This window comes from Tenrec ecaudatus, chromosome 10, assembly GCF_050624435.1.
Source record: "Tenrec ecaudatus isolate mTenEca1 chromosome 10, mTenEca1.hap1, whole genome shotgun sequence".
Taxonomy (NCBI): domain Eukaryota; kingdom Metazoa; phylum Chordata; class Mammalia; order Afrosoricida; family Tenrecidae; genus Tenrec; species Tenrec ecaudatus.
Window position 1 is genome coordinate 119,786,219 of NC_134539.1, and position 18,259 is coordinate 119,804,477.

At 41.8% G+C, this 18,259-nt stretch overlaps 1 protein-coding gene across 7 annotated transcripts in view; it reads left to right on the forward strand.

Moving 5' to 3' along the window:
* Positions 1 to 18,259, forward strand: part of ACACA (acetyl-CoA carboxylase alpha) — a 318,090-nt gene that overhangs the window by 62,967 nt on the left and 236,864 nt on the right. Inside the window, exon 1 of one of the 7 annotated variants that reach the window (XM_075561442.1) lies at positions 584 to 784. The exons of 5 other annotated variants lie outside the window; for them this stretch is intronic. The gene's annotated coding sequence lies outside the window, so the exon portion shown is untranslated. Of the gene's footprint in view, positions 1 to 583; positions 785 to 18,259 lie in introns of those variants that run through there. One more of the 7 variants, XM_075561445.1, reaches the window with a different exon arrangement.

Sequence of the window (18,259 nt, forward strand, 5' to 3'; positions counted from 1 at the left end):
AGGTCATGCATGCAGGGGTGGGCTCCAACTCTTAGTAACCCTGTCGGGCAGGAAAGTACTAATCTGCTGAAATGGGTGTCTGAAGGAGGAAGACCTGGCCATCTGTTTCTGTGAACACGACAGCCCCACAGGGTTTCCTAAGCTATCATGTTTTCAGGGTCCACGTGAATTCTGAGCACCCCCTGTTTCTGGCCGGCTTTTCCTGGCCCACTTAGCCCCGGTGGGAGCCGCGCGTGAGGCCCTTTCCTCCCCAAACTCATCTCCGTGGGGAGGAAGAGCCGACCGATCCAGAGCCCGCCCCCCGCCACAGAAGGGGCGGTCAGGGCTGGGCCCGCGGGGCCCGCGACTGCCCGAGGCCCGCCCGCCCTCCAGCCGCTCAGCCCGGAGTGGCAGAGCCGCGCTCGGACCATCGGCATCGCCTCACGTCGCCCCGCCCCGCGTCACCCTCCCATTGGCTGCGGCCCGGCCTGGCCCCCCGGCCCGCTCGTCCGAGCCGCAGCCTCGAGCGAGGTCGGAGGTGAGCGGCCGGGAGTAACCCCGGACGTAGTCACCTCCGGGTGCTCGAGGGCTGAGGGGGGAGGCGGGGGCGGGGGCGGGGCGGGGACGAGTCGGGGCTGGCTCCTGCGAAGCCCCGCCCCTTCCCCGTGTGCCCGGCTGGCCTGCTGCTGCTCTCTTGTCAGCCATCGCCCGCGCTACCGGCATCTCCTCCCGCCCAGCACGGCCTCTGCGCGGGGGCGCCCGAGCCGCCAGACCACCACACCGCCGACGCCGCCACCCTGAGGAGGTGAGTGTCGGGGGCGTCCCAGAGCCAGCAGTTCGGGCCCTGGAGGAGCTGGTGCCGGGAGGGGCGGCGGCAAGCCGTGGGCCACTTCCCAGCCTCCGCTCGCACGCGGCCCGAGGCTCCATCCCTTCCCGACCCTGCACCAGGCAGCCGGGTCCTCCGGGCAGCTCGGGGCCCTGGAGGCCCACAGTGGGAGACACGTGGAGACCAGGGGTCTCAGCCCCCGGAAGTGAGGCGGATAGCCCAGACCTAGGAAGGGGCTGGGGTGTGCGCCTGGAGCACCGCTCAGCCCTAATGCCGGCGTGGTCTGATTGCTTAGCAGCGACCTCGCCCGCCCGGCGACGACCGCGAGAGAGGGAGCTGATAGGGCTGGCTCCAGTCGTGTGGAAGGTCTCTTCTCGCAGTCTCTTCTTTTCTTGCAAAGGTGTGGCAGGCTAAAGTTCTTGTATCTTTGTATCGTGGGAAAAGTGGGTTGTCCCTGCTCGCGGGATTTTTCTTATTGTTCCTGTGAGGGATGTAGTAAATGTTTGTGCCTCTTGTTACTCTCTCCTTGCCTGTCCTGCTCCAGGGGAGCTGTTGGAAGTGGGACCTACGGAGGTGATGAGAGGCGAATGATTTCAGAGGGAAGTAGGCACGAGGAGGACATCCTGCCAGATTCAAGCATTAATTTTGGATTTGGAGAAGGGCAAGTGGACACTAGTGGACACATAGAATCAGCTCTACGAATCAGGAACCTCATGTAGGCTTTGCAGGATTTATACGTGCTTGGAAAAATATGACTGCTTTGATAGGGGAAATACTTAATTTCAGGTATTTTTGTTTGGAGCTTTACATTTAAGAGTCAAAAGAACCTCGGGCATCTTTATAACTTTTGGAACCAAGCAGTATTTCAGGAATTTCTCAATGTGCAGAGTAAACTTTAAAAGCTCCCTCTTCAGGCTCAGAAGTGGGGCCCCCTTGAGTCTGTCTCTGGTTTCATACCCCAACTCCCAGGTTGAGAAGCATGTTATCTTTGGTTTCATGACTTCTTCCTCAGTGGGGTAGGAATACCCTAATTTTTTTCTTGCTTCCTGGTGGGGATGCCTTGGCTGTCTGTGATGCCTCATTTGAAAAGGTTCTTTTCAGGAAAGCAGTGCGGGCTAATAGAGTAGGACAACTCTTCATTGTTCAGGTAGACAGGTGCTTGCGTGCTATAAAGTAGCAAGATTCTTCCCACTTCCCTTGCTTGTTTGCTCATTTCTAAATGCTGTTTAATGCATAACTGGACTATGATTGTGCATACAAAAACAGTTAATAAACATTGTAGGTATATGAAAGGAGAAAGTATTAATATTATTAAACTGCTTTTATTGGAAATTTGTATGGGCTTTTGTTTCATTTCTCTTTTATTACCCAGTGCAGAATAGAGATACACCAACATAAGATCTGTTTTTAAAATGGAAGGAAAGATTAGGAAATGGTGGGGTTTCTTTCATTCAAGAAAGTCAGTCCCTTAGGGTGGGGAGTGGGGAAGGGAGAAAATGAGCAGCAGATATTAAGAGCTCAAGTAGAAGGCAAATGTTTTGAGAATGATGATGGCAACAAAGGTACATATGTTCTTGACACAATGGATGGATGTGTGGATTGTGATAAGAATTGTACGAGCCCCCAATGAAATGATTAAAAAAAAAAAGGAAAATACCAAGGCAAAAAAAATTAATGAATAAATTTGTTTTAAAAAGTCAGTCCCAGTCCCAGAGAAAACGCTCTGTTGTTGCCCGTTCTCAAGGGCTGTGGCCAAATTTCAGCATAGATCACTATGTAGCACTTGATTTTCTTTTCAGTCAGTGACTAGAACAACTTTTTTATTTTAACCAGTCTGGTTTAACAGGTCTGAGGCTAGTACTTTTCTTTCTTTTTAAATTAGTTTTTCTGGATAAGTAACATTATAATATAACAGTCTTGATTGAGGAGAGAAGTAAATTAAAATTGTTGGAATAATGCATTGGAAATTAGTATTTTCCAAGGACTGAGAATATTTAAAATACAGGGAAAAAATCTGTTATTATCTCTCACATGCTTTTTAAAAATTATTTTGTTGGGGGCTTGTACAACTCTTATCACAATCCATTCATGATCCATTGTATCAAGTACATTTGTATATTTGTTACCATCATAATTCTCAAAAATTTGCTTTCTGCTTGAGTCCTTGGTATCAGCTTCTCATTCCCCTCCTCCCTGCTCCCCACTCCCTCATGAACCGTTGATAATTTAAAAATTATTATTTTTGTCATATCTTGTACTGTCCGACATCTCCCAAACATGCTCTTAAAGATTAATAATGATAGAATTTATGTACCAGTCATCTTTCTAAAACCTTTAAAACAATAAAATTATAAAGAAATGAATAAATACTGAATACTCATTGACTAAAGAAAATTACTAACACTATTGAAAACCTCTAAGGAAATCTTAATTGATCTTTCATTTCAACAGATTACTACTTAAGGTTTTGTTTGTGTTTGTTTCTTCAATTTAAATAAGGAGCCCTGGTGACATAGTGGTTACCTGGGCTGCTAACTATAAGGCCAGCAGTTTTGAAACCTCCAGCTGCTCCTTGGGAGAAAGATGTGGCTTTTTGTACTCAGAAAATCACAGGCACAGTTCTACCCTGTCCTGTAGATCACTGCGAGTTACCATTTGACTCGATGGCAGTGAGTTTGGGTTTAATTTTCGTCAATTTTATAAAACTTTTCATTGGATCACATCTTAAATTGACTATATGAAGGTTACTTGAATAATTGGGAAATTTATGACAAATGCCCTTAAAGAATGTGAGTGAGTCTGAGTGATAGGACATAGTTCAGCCAGTCAGTTGTAACAGGTGTGCTCCGGTGATTTAGTTATCTTACAAAGTTGTTGTTTATTCAAACCGCCATTCAACCACCTAGTCTCAGTGTGTTTAAGGGGGCAAGTGAATAGTAGGTTGATAGGAGCTTGGTTAGTTTTTAAATTTTTTCGGAGTAATTATTAATAGATAGCACCAAAGGATGGACAGCTGTTTTGTGCTTCAACATTTAGTAGTAGTCCAGGTCCAACAAGTCAAGCTGTTTTATTGCCCTTTGATACTGTCTCATAAACCTCACAAATTTGGTCAAACTTACAATGTTGGAATGTACTTTGTAGACTCTACTTAATATGAGTGTTCATATTGGAAGCTTCCAGAGTTTTAAAGATTTACAGATGACTTTTAACTTGGAGGCATCTAAATGTTTCCAGATACTAACACTTAAGTAAACTATCCAGAGACAAGTATTTGAAGAAACCCCCTAACTTTGTAACTCAGGTCTTCCTTTGATCTGCTGAAACATTCAGTCTGCAAAGGCCTAGTCTTGTGAGATTCTGGGGGTACTGAATATAAAACAATTGGAAGAGACAATGACTTTTCCAAATCTTAGTGAGGTGATAGATAACTAGGTCAACTACACAGTAAAACACATTAATGACTAAGTGAGTGGTGTTCAGAGTAGAGCGCTCCACAGGTATGGGAAAGGGATCACAGTAGCATGGAATCAGTTGGGAACACTTTCTATTAGCCACTTAAAAACAAATGTGATTTAAAATCTTTTTAAAAAAAATTTTTGTGTGTGATTTAAAATCTTAAGTAGGTTGTACAGTTGGGTGAAATGCTGTGATGGAGATGCAGAGAAGACCACTGTGGTCTGTAGAGTTGTCCAGTTGTTTAGAAATAGTTAGCCCAGGCCACTGACTCTATTCAGCGTTATTACACCATAAAGTATGAAAGGGTATCAGAGACAACTAGTGTTGTTTCATTTATTATTCTTAATAATACTTATTAGATATTTTAATAGTTTATATTATTTTAAAATAATTTTCTGTGTTTTCCTTATCATTATTGTTTTTCTCCCTAATTTTGGTGACTAGTATTCTCCAGTAGCATTCTGAGAAAGAGTGTATGGTAGATAAATATTTTACCCAACTTTTTATTTTGAAAAATTAAACTTATGAAAGTTGAGAGAATAGGACAATAAAGTTCATTTGATACTTGGCCTAGATTCATCCATTTTTAACATTTTGCCATATTAAAAAGTGTCTTCTCAATGAAAGCTTGCACAGCAGATTAGGTTTCCATTGAACAATTGTGTACATTTTAGTCAGTGACCTCAATTAATTTTACATTGTGTCACCTTTCTCGTTATTTCTGTCTGGTTGTTCTGTTTCCAGTACTCACATTGCCTTGCCCCTTTGCCTTCTTGTCTATGCTTTAGAGGAAAATGTTGACTGTTTGGTCTCGTGTAGATAATTTTTTAAAGGAGCACAGTACTCAGGAGTATGAACCAGTTAGTTACTTACTACAAGATAACCCCATAGGATAAATGGTTTTGGGCTCAAGATATAAAGAGTATATCAGGATGAGAGTCTTAGGGGGTCCTGCAGTCTCAGCTGGTCCAATAAGTGGATTTTTTAAGAATTTGAGTTCTAGTCACAATTTGCTCCCATTCTATCAGGCTATGTCTATTGTATTCCTGATCAGAACTGTCAGTAGTGGTAGTTTGGTTTTGGACTTGATGAGGTCATGCTTCATGATTCTTAATCCTGTGGACTGGTTTCTTCTCTGAGCATTTGGTTTCCTTCATTCTCTTTTTCCCAGGCATGAAACCCGTAGTTGTATCTTAGATTGCTGCCTGCAAATTTTTAAGATTTCAGGTGCAATTCACCAAACAAGGATGTTGGAAATTATCTCTACGAACTATGCTAAGCCAATTGTACTGTCCCATAGGACTATTATTTAAGCCTTAGGTCCTATAAACCAATGCCAAGAGGTGTTTAAGAAGTATGTGTATTTGTACCCACTATGTGCTGTATTGTATATATGAATATACCAGCCACTCCGTGGGCATATAGATACACCTGTATATTCTTACCTGTATTTACCCTGGATACATACTTATATGCTTATGTATGTATATACAGAAGGCTTCAAGAAGTTCATGAAAAAAATGAATGTAAAAGATAGTGGACTTTTCTCACAAATGTTTTGAGGTCCCCTTTTAATATTTTGTTACTGTGGTACACTGTGCCCTAGCACTTACTAACAGTCCCCTTTTCTTCCATATTTTACATAACTGGAGAACTCATTATGCTTTGTGTAAATGGCAGGAGGGTGGCTATATCTGACCTCCACTGGCTTTTCCTATTGCTGCAAGGCAGAGATCAGACATGCCTCCATCCTCCATCTTTTTACCTATTCTGTTACCAACCATTTCTCCTACCATGCTCTACTTTTTGATAATTCATTGCAGTGCTAACAGAATTCACAGGCAGTAGTCAAAATTTTGGGGGTTTTATTAGGGAAGTTAACAGATTATCACTAGCCAAGATCAGTGAACAGTCATTGATCCACAGGAATGCCTATCTTCAGCCAGCAGCCAAGTCTCTCTAGTCCTCAGCCTCTCAGCCACGTGCTTCCTTGGCTTTTGTCTCCATGGGCCAGGAAGCCTGTCTTCTGCTCTGCCTCATAGTCTCAAATGCTTTGTACTGCTCTTCCCTTGTGTCTCACGGTTCCTGGCCTCGGGTTGTCTTCGCCTGGCTCCTTTGCTCTGTGCCATAATGTCCAAGCCACAGCTCCTATTGCCTTTTGTTGGTGCCTTCATCACTTCAGAGATCTGGAACAGCCTCCACAGATGGCTTTTCTTCCACTGGTCCTGGGAATTTCTGTGCGTGTTTCCAAGGTGACTTTTACACAGAGGATGGTTTTGATGGAGGTGTGGTTTTTGTCTTTTCAGCTGACCCAACGTCCAAAATCAAACTCACTACCAGCAGGTCAGTGCTGACTCACAACAACCTCCTGCGGGTTTCCCAGACTGTAACTGTTTACAGGAGTAAAAGGTCCAGTCTTTCTTTTGGAGCTGCTGGTGATTTTGAACTGTTGACCATACAGATCACAGCCCAGTGAGTAATCACTATACCACCAAGGCTTCTCAGCTGACCGTAGTCCCAGGGAAATTAAGGATGGTGGTTTGGGTCACACCTTTTACCAAACTGGAGACCTCCTTCCACCATAATCCTGTCCAGGCGAGAACTCCCTCCAAAATGGGATAACAGCCACAGTCATAGCGACTGGAATTATTACACTTCACATAAAGGATTATGGATAGAAGGACCATATTAATTGCCTATATCTCATGTCTAAATAGTATTCTACTGTTTGTATGTATCACACTTTGTCTGCCCATTCAGCCATTAACACATACTTAGGTTATTTCCATCATTCTCCTGGTAGGAATAGTGTTAATCAATGAAAATCAAAACTCACTGCCATCAAGTTGATTCTGATTCATTGTCATGCTCTAAAACAGGATGAAATTACCCCTGTGTGTTTCTGAGATTAAAACACTTAAACAAGTTTTTTTTATTTGTTTTGTTTTTAAGATTAAAACACTTCATGAGAGTAGAAAGCCTCATCTTTCTCTTGTGGAGTGACTAGTGGTTTTGAAGTGCTGACCCTGTGGCAAGCAGCCTGATGTGTAACTCACCATAGGACCAGGGCTCATTTCAGTAGGTCTGGCTATTTAGCATTAGGTCTATATACCTAGTATCAATATTCGATATTGCTTGTTCAAAAGTAATTGTTACAAAGTAGATTGCTTGATCATAAGAAAGTTTTGTTTCCAAAATTCTGAAAAAGTATCTTACTGTGTCCAAAGTAGGTGTGCCATATTAGCCATCTTTGTTTCCTCTTTCTCTATATATACTATGTACAAGTATGCAGCACTTAATGTTTGTTTTCATCTATAACTTTGGTCCCATAATATAAGTTCAGAAATCCCAATCAGAGACAAGATTTAGCTGAAGGAAGTACTTAGCTAAATACTGAGATCCAGAGATCTGGTCTGTCTCTCATTAGTTTCACTAGGATCCCATTTGGCATAATGGGTTATGTGTTGGGATGCAAACCGCAAGGTTGGTACTTTGAAACTACCTGGTGCTCCTCAAGAGAAAAATGAGGCTTTTAATTCCTGTACAGAGGGGGGAGTGGGGAGGAAGGGGGAGGGGAGAAAAGGTAACAGCTGATTCCAGGAACCCAAGTGGAAGGTGAATTTTGAGAATGACGAGTGCAACGAATATATAAGGGTGCTTTGCTCAATTGATGTATGTATGGATTGTGATAAGAGTTGTATGAGCCCCAATAAAAAGATTTATTAATTAAAAAAATTCCTGTAAAGAGTTACAGTCTCAGAAAGTTCATTTCTACCCTTCCCTATAGGGTGGCTGTGAGTCAGAATTGACTCCACTAGCTTTTCCCAGCCCTGATACTGCTCCAATTCTGGGTTAGCAAGGGGGTGGTAGCGTAGGCAATTTAGGATCCCAGTTCCCATCTATACCTGTCTGTTCCACTGTGCTCACCTCAGGCATGGAGTGAGCAGATGCCTCTGGAGCCACTGGAGGGATGCACTACCAAGACTGCTGACCCACTTGTCTTGGTCACTCTATGTTCCAGATGGGCCAGGTCCAAGGCTCTGGCTCCTGACATGGCAGCTACAGAGGAGCTGGTGTGCAGTGGTGGTGGTAGGAGGAGCGTGAAAGGCAGCTGGCTGGTACACTCTGCAGTAGTTAGGAACTGCTGTGGCTCTCCGAGATAGGGTAGCAACTACACAGAACCAGCAACGGCAGAGCCATAGTTGTAGTGCATTGGTACAGTTGTGGCATGGGCCAGGCCAACCTGTAACTGCCCTGGTGTCTGTCTCCTATATAAAATAGTGGTTTTACAATATAGAAGTCATGTAATGTACTATTTCACAAGACTTCATCATGGTGTTACATGATGCATGTCTGTGTATAAAAATTTTTTAAAGCCACTTCAAAGTAAGTTTTAGCTCTCATTGCATTTTACCCTTATATATTCCTGCATGTTTTTAAAATTTTGTTTTAAAAATTGTTTTCTTGTTTATTCATGTTATGTACAGTTATGTGTATATACTATTCACACAAAGACATGGGTAATTTTTGCATATTTCACTTAAGAACTAAGACATTCTTCTATTTAATCATAATGCCACTATACCCCATAAATTTACTATTCATACATGGAGAAGAATATCATGCTTGGTAAAGTGAAGGGACAGTGAAAAAGAGGAAGACCCTCAATGAGATAGATTGACACAGTGGCTGCAATGATGAGTTCAAACATAACAAGATCAGTAAATAACAAAGACATACTCATATGTCAACAGCTACCCTTCTCCTGAGCCAGCAGCCAAGTCTCTCTCTGATCATCAGCCTCTCAGATACTCTGGCCCCTCTTTTGTGAACCAGGAAGCCAGTCTCAGTGTTTCATAATCGCATAGTCTCGGGTCAAATGAGGAGAAGGTACCCATAGTCTTGGAGTTGCTCCTCTGAGTCTCTGTGCTACAGTCTCTGTTGCATGTGGTCTCCACAGCCACTCTGCAGATCTTGCACGTACTCTTCCAATGGTCATGGGATTTCGCTGTGTCTCAGATGGCTCTTAAACGCCCATCTAGGGAAGGACAAATATCCATCCATCTTGGAAAGAGTTCAGCCAGAATACTCCTTAGAGGCAAAGATGGCAAGACTTCATCTTACATACTTTGGACATGTTACCAGTAGAGACCAGTCCTTGGAGAAGGACATCATATTGGTAAAGTGGAGAGATAGTGAAAGGGAGGTAAGATTATTGTGCAAACCTGGCCGATAAACACATGTGGTGTTAATTGAAGGGCGGAGGGATAAATTTCTCGGTGAACGGCACCTTTCTAGTTCTCGGGTCTCTTGATTTCTGATGGTCAGACCAGGGTTCAGCTGCCTTAGCTGGTTCAGCTGCCTTAGCCAGTTCCCTGCTTTAGCTGGCAAGGCTCACTTCCTGCAAGACATTCCCGAGGAGAAGCCACATGGACCTACTCCTATGCAGCCCTGGGTGCTGGAGCACCCATGTGGAGACCCCTGCCAGCACTGAGATGCTTACACATTCACCGACTCGGCCTTCCTCCTGCAGTCAGCATCATTGCATCTGTTTTGTGAGATGGAGGAAGACTTTGTGGATTGGTGTTGGACATATGGGTTAATGTTGGACTTGTGGGCTTGGGCAGCACTGGGTTGGGATTTTTCTTGATGTGCACTTAACCTTTATGTAAAACTCTCTTATACATGAGTTTCTGTGGATTTGTTTCTCTAAAGTACCCAGACTCACACATTATGGTGGTACCTTGGGAGTGGGTTACTGGAGAAACAAATTATAAGATCGGGAGTAGATACTTGTTTGACCTCTCCCTCATGGTAATTTTTTTGTTTGTCTAGCCAGAGGTCAGGTAAAGCCACATTTTACTGGTTGTTTTCTGGGAAAATATGGGAAGTATGGAAAGAGAATGTTTGTAGCCCACTTGCTTTCAGCCATTAAAATTTGATCTTTAGATGGGTTTAGGCTATGCCTGCAAAGGAAGTTTTGAAAAGATATGCCCCACCCAGTGCTTTGGAGTACTCAGGAACCAGCAGTCTTTGTCAGAAGGTAGAAGAATTCTTGAACCAAGAAGAAAACTCCTTTGGGACTGAATGTTAAAGGGAGCCTGTGAGCGGACTGAAATGCTTGCTAGGTGACCACTTGGATCTGCTTGTTGAGTGGAAGTGGGAGCAATGCAGCAATAAAGAGACAGGTTGAGTTTGGCCACTGACACCCGTGGACTTGGTTTACAGGAAGAAAAAAAGGGACGAGAGCGGGTTGACTGGTCTAGTTCATGACCTAGCATGAGAGGGCTAGGCTTGTTGAGTATTGGTGAGAGCCACATGGTCTGAAGGCAAGATGACCCATGGACACCTGTGGACACTGAGTGAGGCAGCCCACATTGAGTTGATCACAACCCGACCAGATGGAGATTTTTGAGCCTGTGAACTGGTGCATACCGTTGCTGACTTTATGGATGGCCTGTCTTGGTTTGACTTTGCTTATGGATGCAGACTTCACAAGGATCCAACTGGAATGAAGACTCTTCATGTTGAAAAATATGATTGTCTTCTCAGAGAATGGGTTGATGTAAGTGGGCAGTATATAAATTGGATACCCATATTGGGGGGATAAATGCATGAAGTGGTTGGCTTACAAACTTCCATAGGTTGGGGAACATATTCACAGGATTAAGGTGTAGGTGTTACTTAATTGCAATTGTGAGATGAAAGAATTATGTACAGGTGCCAAGTTGGCAAGGGGTGGACTGAGGTATTTAGTTTATTGTATCAACCTGGCCGATAAACACATGTGGTGTTAATTGAAGGGTGGAGGGATAAATGTCTCGGTAAGCCTCACCTTTCTAGTTCTCGGGTCTCTTGCTTTCTGATGGTTGGACCAGGGTCCAGTTCCCTGCTTTAGCCAGTTCCCTGCTTTAGCTGGCAAGGCTCACTTCCTGCAAGACATCCCCAAGGAGAAGCCACATGGACCTACTCCTATGCAGCCCTGGGTGCTGGAGCACCCGTGTGGAGACCTCTGCCAGCACTGAGATGCTTACACATTCACCGACTCGGCCTTCCTCCTGCAGTCAGCATCATTGCATCTGTTTTATGAGATGGAGGAAGACTTTGTGGATTGGTGTTGTACATATGGGTTAATGGGTCAATTTTGGACTTGTGGGCTTGGGCAGCACTGGGTTGGGATGTTTTCTTGATGCACACTGAACTTTTATATAAAACTCTCTCTTATACATGAGTTTCTGTGGACTTGTTTCTCTAAAGTACCCAGACTGACACAGGAGGAAAGCCTGAGATGGATTGACAGTGGCTGCAGCAATGGGCTCAGAACAGTTGCGAAGAGAAGCCAGCACCTGGCAGTGTTTTGTTCTATTGTACATGGGTCTCTGTGAATCGGAACTGACTTAATGGCACCTAACCACCACAACAGGAACGCTTTTGAAGAAAGACAAAGCTTTCTATTCCTCCAAACAGACTTGGGAACCCACAAAGGCACTTCTACCCTGCCCTATAGGGTCACCATGAATCAGAATCAAGTCAATGGCAGTGAGTTTGGATTTTGGAGGAATGGCTTTGATGGCGGTGTATCTTCTAGCTAACCATAAGCCCAAGCAAAACAAAGATGGTGTTTTAAGTCACCACTTTTTAGTAAAGTAGTCTTAAAGATGCCCCAGGACAGGACTAATTTCACCTTACTGCTGTAATGGAGATGTTGCAGGTGCTAAGTCAGTTCATTAGAGACCCTGTGTGTGATAGAAAGAAACACTGCTGAATCCTGCACCATCCTCACAGTTGCTAGGTTCCAGCTCATCATTTCAGCCAGTGTCAGTCTACCTTGTTGAAGATCGTCCTCGTGTTTGTTGCTCCTCTTTTTTTACCAAATTGTAACAGAACTTCCTCCAAAATGGGTTCATAGATACAGGTCAAGTGCAGAATTGTGGGTAGAAGGGCCATCTTGATTAGACTATATCTCAGCCATGCTGTGATTTGTTCTGTTGTGCATGGGCTTACTATGAGTCAGAAGAGACTGAATGGAACCTAACAATAACAAATATATAGTCCATTTTATGTTCTTACTCTTCCTAGTAGTAATCTTTTTAGCTATGTGATTTAACATGATTCAGTCAAGAATCATGCATTGCTTTTAGTTCTCATGTCTCTTTAGACAGTTGATGTTGAGTGTAGCCCAAGTATGTCAGAGTAGAAATGTGCTTTTTCTTCCTTAGATATAATTGTACTTACTGATTACATTATGTGAATTGTGTACCATATTCAACCTCCTTTTTTGAGTTGCTCCTATCCCACTAATATAAATTCACTGACCCCCTAAAGTACCTATCGAAGTTTCTCTTTTCAATTTGATTTGCATGTAACCAAACCAAAACCCACTGCCATCAAGTCAATTCTGATGCATAGAAACCCTGTAAGATGGAAAGGACTGCCCCATAAGGTTTATAAGGCTGGAATATTTACAGAAACACTTTTATACCTTCCTCCTAGGGAGCATCTGATGGGTGTGAGTTATTAACCTTCTGGCTTGCAGCCAAGAGCTTAATCACTACATTACCTGGGCTTCTTGATTCCATAATTAAGATAGTTCTTTTTGTTTAAATAAGATAGTTCTTAAAACAGCGTAATGCTCAAGACTGGCTATTTTTTTTTACTAGTAAAGTTAAACAATTATAAGACTTTAAGAAGGGATTTTAAGAGTTATCTCAAGGCAGTAGTTTTAGGCGTTCCCCCAACATTCATCCAACGTTTTCAGGCTATCTGGAGTTCATAAAAATTTGAAATTCTCTTCTGCATTTTCCTCCTTTTGCTCAAGATTCTTTTATAAGACAGGGTAGAACTGCCCTGCCCCTGTGTGTTTCCGTGACTGTAATTCTTTGCCAGAGGAGCAATCTTTGATCAAATACTCAGTAATAATAGCTGGGGACTATCCAGTTCTTCTGTTATCATGGCCAAACAGGGAGCGGTTCATGCATGGAGGCAATGGAGACTATATTCCATACTCACTATTTCTGACTCTCCTTCCTTTGTTGCTTCAAATGAGTAGAGACCAGTTGGTCTTTTGATGGCTACTTGGAAGCTTTTAAGACTCTGGCCACTTCACATCAAACTAGGAGGTAGAACAGAAGCACTAAATACATTATTAGGCCAGTTAACTGGGATGCACCATGAAATTATGACCCTAATCCTCCAAACCAAGAAGCCCAAACTGTAATATTCCTTTTTTGTACATTAACAGCCTCAACAGCTACTTTTTTTTCATTGTAAATATATCTCACACAACTTTAACCAGTTCAATGTTTTACAGATTTACAACCTGTTAACAGGAATTAATATGTGATTTATCGATATAACAGAATACTTACTATTCATTGTATTTTAGCATGTATCAAGACTACATTTCTCTTACTATAAGAAGTATAATAAAAAAGTATAATGAGTAGAATTTGTAGTGAGTATTCTATTGTGTATGGATGCTTGTTTCTCTTTAATCTGTTACCAGTGCACTTAGGTTGTTTCCCCCTTTCAGCTGTTGTGATCAGTGATAAAGTGAACACTGGTGTACAAGTCTCCAGTCTGGAACATATACCCAGAGTGGAGTTGCTGGGTCCATGGCTGTTCTGTTTTTAGTTTCTGAGGAATTGCCATACTACTTTCCACATAGTGGTGGTGACCTTTGTATTCCTACATTCTGGCCAGCCTTTGCTGTTGGCCCCCTAGTGACCCTACGTACTGTAGAACAGAACACTGTCTGCTCCTGTGCCGTCTTCACTGTTGGGCTATGTTTGAGCCCAGTGCCGTAGCCACTGTGCTAATCCATCTTGTTTATGGTCTTCCTCTTTATTGCAGACCTTCGACTTTACCAAGCATGACATTCTTTTCTACAGATGGGTCCTTCCATCCTCGCTTCTAAGAAGCATTCTGATTGTACTTCTCCCAAAGCATATTTGTTCATTCCTTTCCCAGTCCATCTATGGTATATTCAGTGTTCTTCATCAACACCATAATTAAAAGACATCAATTTTTCTTTTCTTTATTTCATTTTCCAGCTTTCGAGGTCATTGTCAACATCGTGTTTTGGGTCACGTACACCTTAGTTCTCAAAGTAGCATCTGTGCTGTTGAACGCTCTGAAGAGGGCTTTTGCAGCAGATTTTCCCGCATCTGTTTATCTTTTGTTTTCTTGACTGCTGCTTCCGTGGTTGTTGATTGTGGATCAAGTAAAATGAGGTCCTCAACATCTTTTCCCCATTAATCGTAATGTTGTCTACTAGTCCAGTCATGAGGATTTTTGTTTTCTTTACATTGAGGTGTAATCCTTACTGAAGGGATTTTCATCAGGTAAGTGCTCTCTTTGGCTCTTGTGACATTGTTTTAATATTTTGTCAGCTTCAATGAGTTATATTAGCTTATTCAACTTATATATTAGTATTAGATGGTCTGTTCCACAGTTCAAGCCCCTGGTCTTATTTAGATGTAGTCAATTTGATTTCATTCAGTATGTTCCATCTAACCAAGTTCACGTGTATGGTCACTGTTTATGTTGTTGAAAAAGGGTATTTGCAATGAAGAAGTCATTGGTCTTGCTTAAATTCATCATGGGATTTCCAGCTGCATTTCTATCACTAAGACCATATTTTCCAAATACCGTTCCTTCCTTTGAGGAGCACTGGTGTTGTAGGGGTTAATAGTTGGACTGCTAGCCACAAGATCAGCAGTTTGAAATCACCAGCTGCTCCTTGGGAGAATAATGAGGCTTTCTCCTCTGGTAAAGAATTCCAGTCATGGAAACACACAGGGGCAGGGCAGTTCTACCCTGTCTTACAGGGTCACGATGAGTCAGAAATGTCTTGATAGCAATGAATGTGGTTTGGTTTGGTTCCTTCCTCTTTGTTTCTGACTTTTGTATTCCATTCACTGGTAATTATCAATGCATCTTGATTGCATGCTTGATCAGTTTCAGACTGAACAACCTGGTAGAATTTTTCCATTTCTTTATCAGTAGCCTTAGTGGTTGGTGCATAAATTTGAATAATATTTGCTGGACTCTTTGGTAGGTGTATAGATATAATCCCATCACAAGTAGCATTATACTTCAAGTTAGATCTTGGGTTTTGTTTTCTTTTTTGATTATGTGACACCATTTTTCTTTAATTTATCGATCTTATACAGAAATGGACTGGTATAAACCATGATTGCCCCAATTCAAAATGGCAAAAGCACTAGTTAGGATATTGTTTTGTTTGTGGGTTTCATTTAATTTTTAATGACATAATTTTTCCAGGTTTATATTTTATAGATTCCACGTTTCAATTATTGATTTTTTGCACCCGTTTCTTCTCATTTTGAGTTGTGCCCATCAGCAAATGAAACTCCTGAATGCTTTGTTCCATCCATCTGTCATTAAAGTCGACTCTACTTTGAGGAAGCAGTTCTTCCCCAGTCATTCTGAGTTTCTTCTAACCGTAGGGCTTTACTAACCATAGGGCTTTAGCTTATGGGACCGGATCAGACACTCTTCTGCTATTCGTGGAGTTTCCAATGACAAATATTTCAGAATTGGACCACTTCTTCCTTCTTACTGGTTTATAGTTCTGAAACAATTTCAGCCAACCTTTTTTGTTTGAAGTTTTCTACTCCATTTCCTGAGTGTCTTAGAGATTATTTGATTAAATTGTGTTTATTCTAAGTGTATCATGGTTGGCCTATGATTCAGTTTTCTTAATTTTACCAAATAACAATACTCTTTTAATTGCTTTCCAAGAAAATTGTCTTGCTGTTGCTCCTCTCATGGGTGTGTGTGTGTAAGCACATGTGTGCATATGCATTTGCTTGTGGAGTGGCTTTTTGGGGTTTATATCTTTAAAAATTGCTTTACTTTTGTTTTAGTGAGGCTTCAGGAGGGTGGGAAAGTGGTTATGTTTGTTTTCTTTGGATATGGTTTTTTTTTGGATATGTTTTTAACTCATTGTCTTAACTCATAAGTTTTGCAAGGTTTCATGAAAGATGTAAAAGTTTGTACTAGTTTCATCTTTAACAAATATCTTCTGTTACTGAGAAATAAGGAATAGAGTCGACATTTGGGAGCCAGTCAGGGTGCAGTATAGCACTGACAAAACAAACAACATTCCTTTAGTTCTTTAATGCTCCCCCCTACCACCTCTACCCCGCCCCACTATCATGACCCCAATTGTACCTTACAAATCTGGCTAGACCAGAGCATATATACTGGTACAGATAAGAGCTCTTGACACACAGAATACAGGACAGATAAACCCCTCAGGAACAATAATGGGAGTAGCACTACCACAGTACCATGAGGGTAGGGGAGGAGGTAGGGGGAGAAAGGGGGAACTGATCATAATGATCGATGTATAGCCGCCCGGGGGAGGAACAACAGAAATGCCGGCGAAGGGAGACTGGTTGGTATATGATATGAAAATAATAATTTATAAATTATCAAGGGTTCATGAAGGAGGGAGGTAGGATAAAGAGCTGATACCAAGGGCTCAAGTAGAAAGAAAATGTTTTGTAAAGGATGACAGCAGCATATGTACAAATGCTTGACACGATGGATGGGTGAATTGTTTTAAGAAATGTAAGAGCCCTCAATTAAATTATTAAAAAACCCAAACCCGACAATTGCATTCTGTTGTCTTCTTGATCACTGTACCTTGTACTCTTTCCTTTTATTTAAGGAAAAAAATAATAAAACATGGAAAACTGGGTGAGGGGCAATGGAAGATGATGGAAGATATGAAAATAATAATCTATAACTTATCAAGGGTTCGTGAGGGAGGGTGGGGGAAGCATTGGGTTGCTGGTGTCGGGCTCAAGTGGGAAGAGAATGCTTTGAAATTGATGATGGCAGCATTTGTGCAAAAGTGCTTGACACAATGGATGAATGTATGGAATGTAATCAGAAATGTAAGAGCCCCCCAATAAAAGTATTTAATTAAAAAAAGAAAAAAAAACTGAGCTGGCTCTTGAAGGAAATCTTTGTGACTTCCATCTAGTATTTGTTATTACTCATTGTAGCATATGGGTTTATTTAGATGCTCTTTCTGTATGAAATGGCTTTTTCTTTCTCTTCCATCACCTTCCAGTTCTTCATTGGTAATGTCTTCCCGTCTCAAGAGGTCTTCCTTGATTGTGTAACTCACCATTATTAACTCACTACCACTGAGTCAGTTCCAATTCCTAGAGACCCTATTGATTAGGTAACTTTCTTTTGCATTCGATACCTGGCAATTATTATAATACTGTAGTTACCTCTTTATTTAGAATCCATATACCCATCAGTGACCAGATCCTTTGAATACACAGCATCATCAGTCATACTATTTGAGACACAGCTGATTATTAATAGAAAATTTGTAGGAAATAGTATGTAATTAAAAATTTTTTTTGCAGTTAACGGATCAATGAATTAGTACCAAAATCCATTAAAATTTTATTAAAAAAAAGAACAAATTCTGTTATTCTTTATGAAAAAATACATTTTTTGTGGCTTAGGAGAATAAAAATGTGTTGGCTTGGACACTGGAAGAAAATGTTTGGTGAAAATACACAAAAGAAAACATACCAATTCAACAGTTTTCACATAGAAAGCTCAGTGACAAGTTAGGTCTTTAACAATGTGTCTTCATTCTTTCCATCTATGTTTCAGCCCCATGAAATTATACTTGCTGCACCTTGCAGTTCCATCTGTGATTTAAGGTTACTGTTGTCCATTAAGGAGTCCTGGGGGTGTAGTGGGTCAGGAGTTGGGGTGCTAACTGCAAGGCCAGCACTTCAAAACCACCATTTCCAAGGGAAAAAGGTTAGGCTTTCTATTCCTATAAAATAGTTTTAGAAACCTACAGGGGCAGTCTGTTCTGTCCTGTAGGGTTGTCATGAGTTGGAATCAGCTTACTGGTATGTCCTGTTTGCTAGAATGTAAGGTGTCTTCCTGGTTCACCTGTATTCCTGCCCAGTGCAGAGCGGTGGGCCAAGA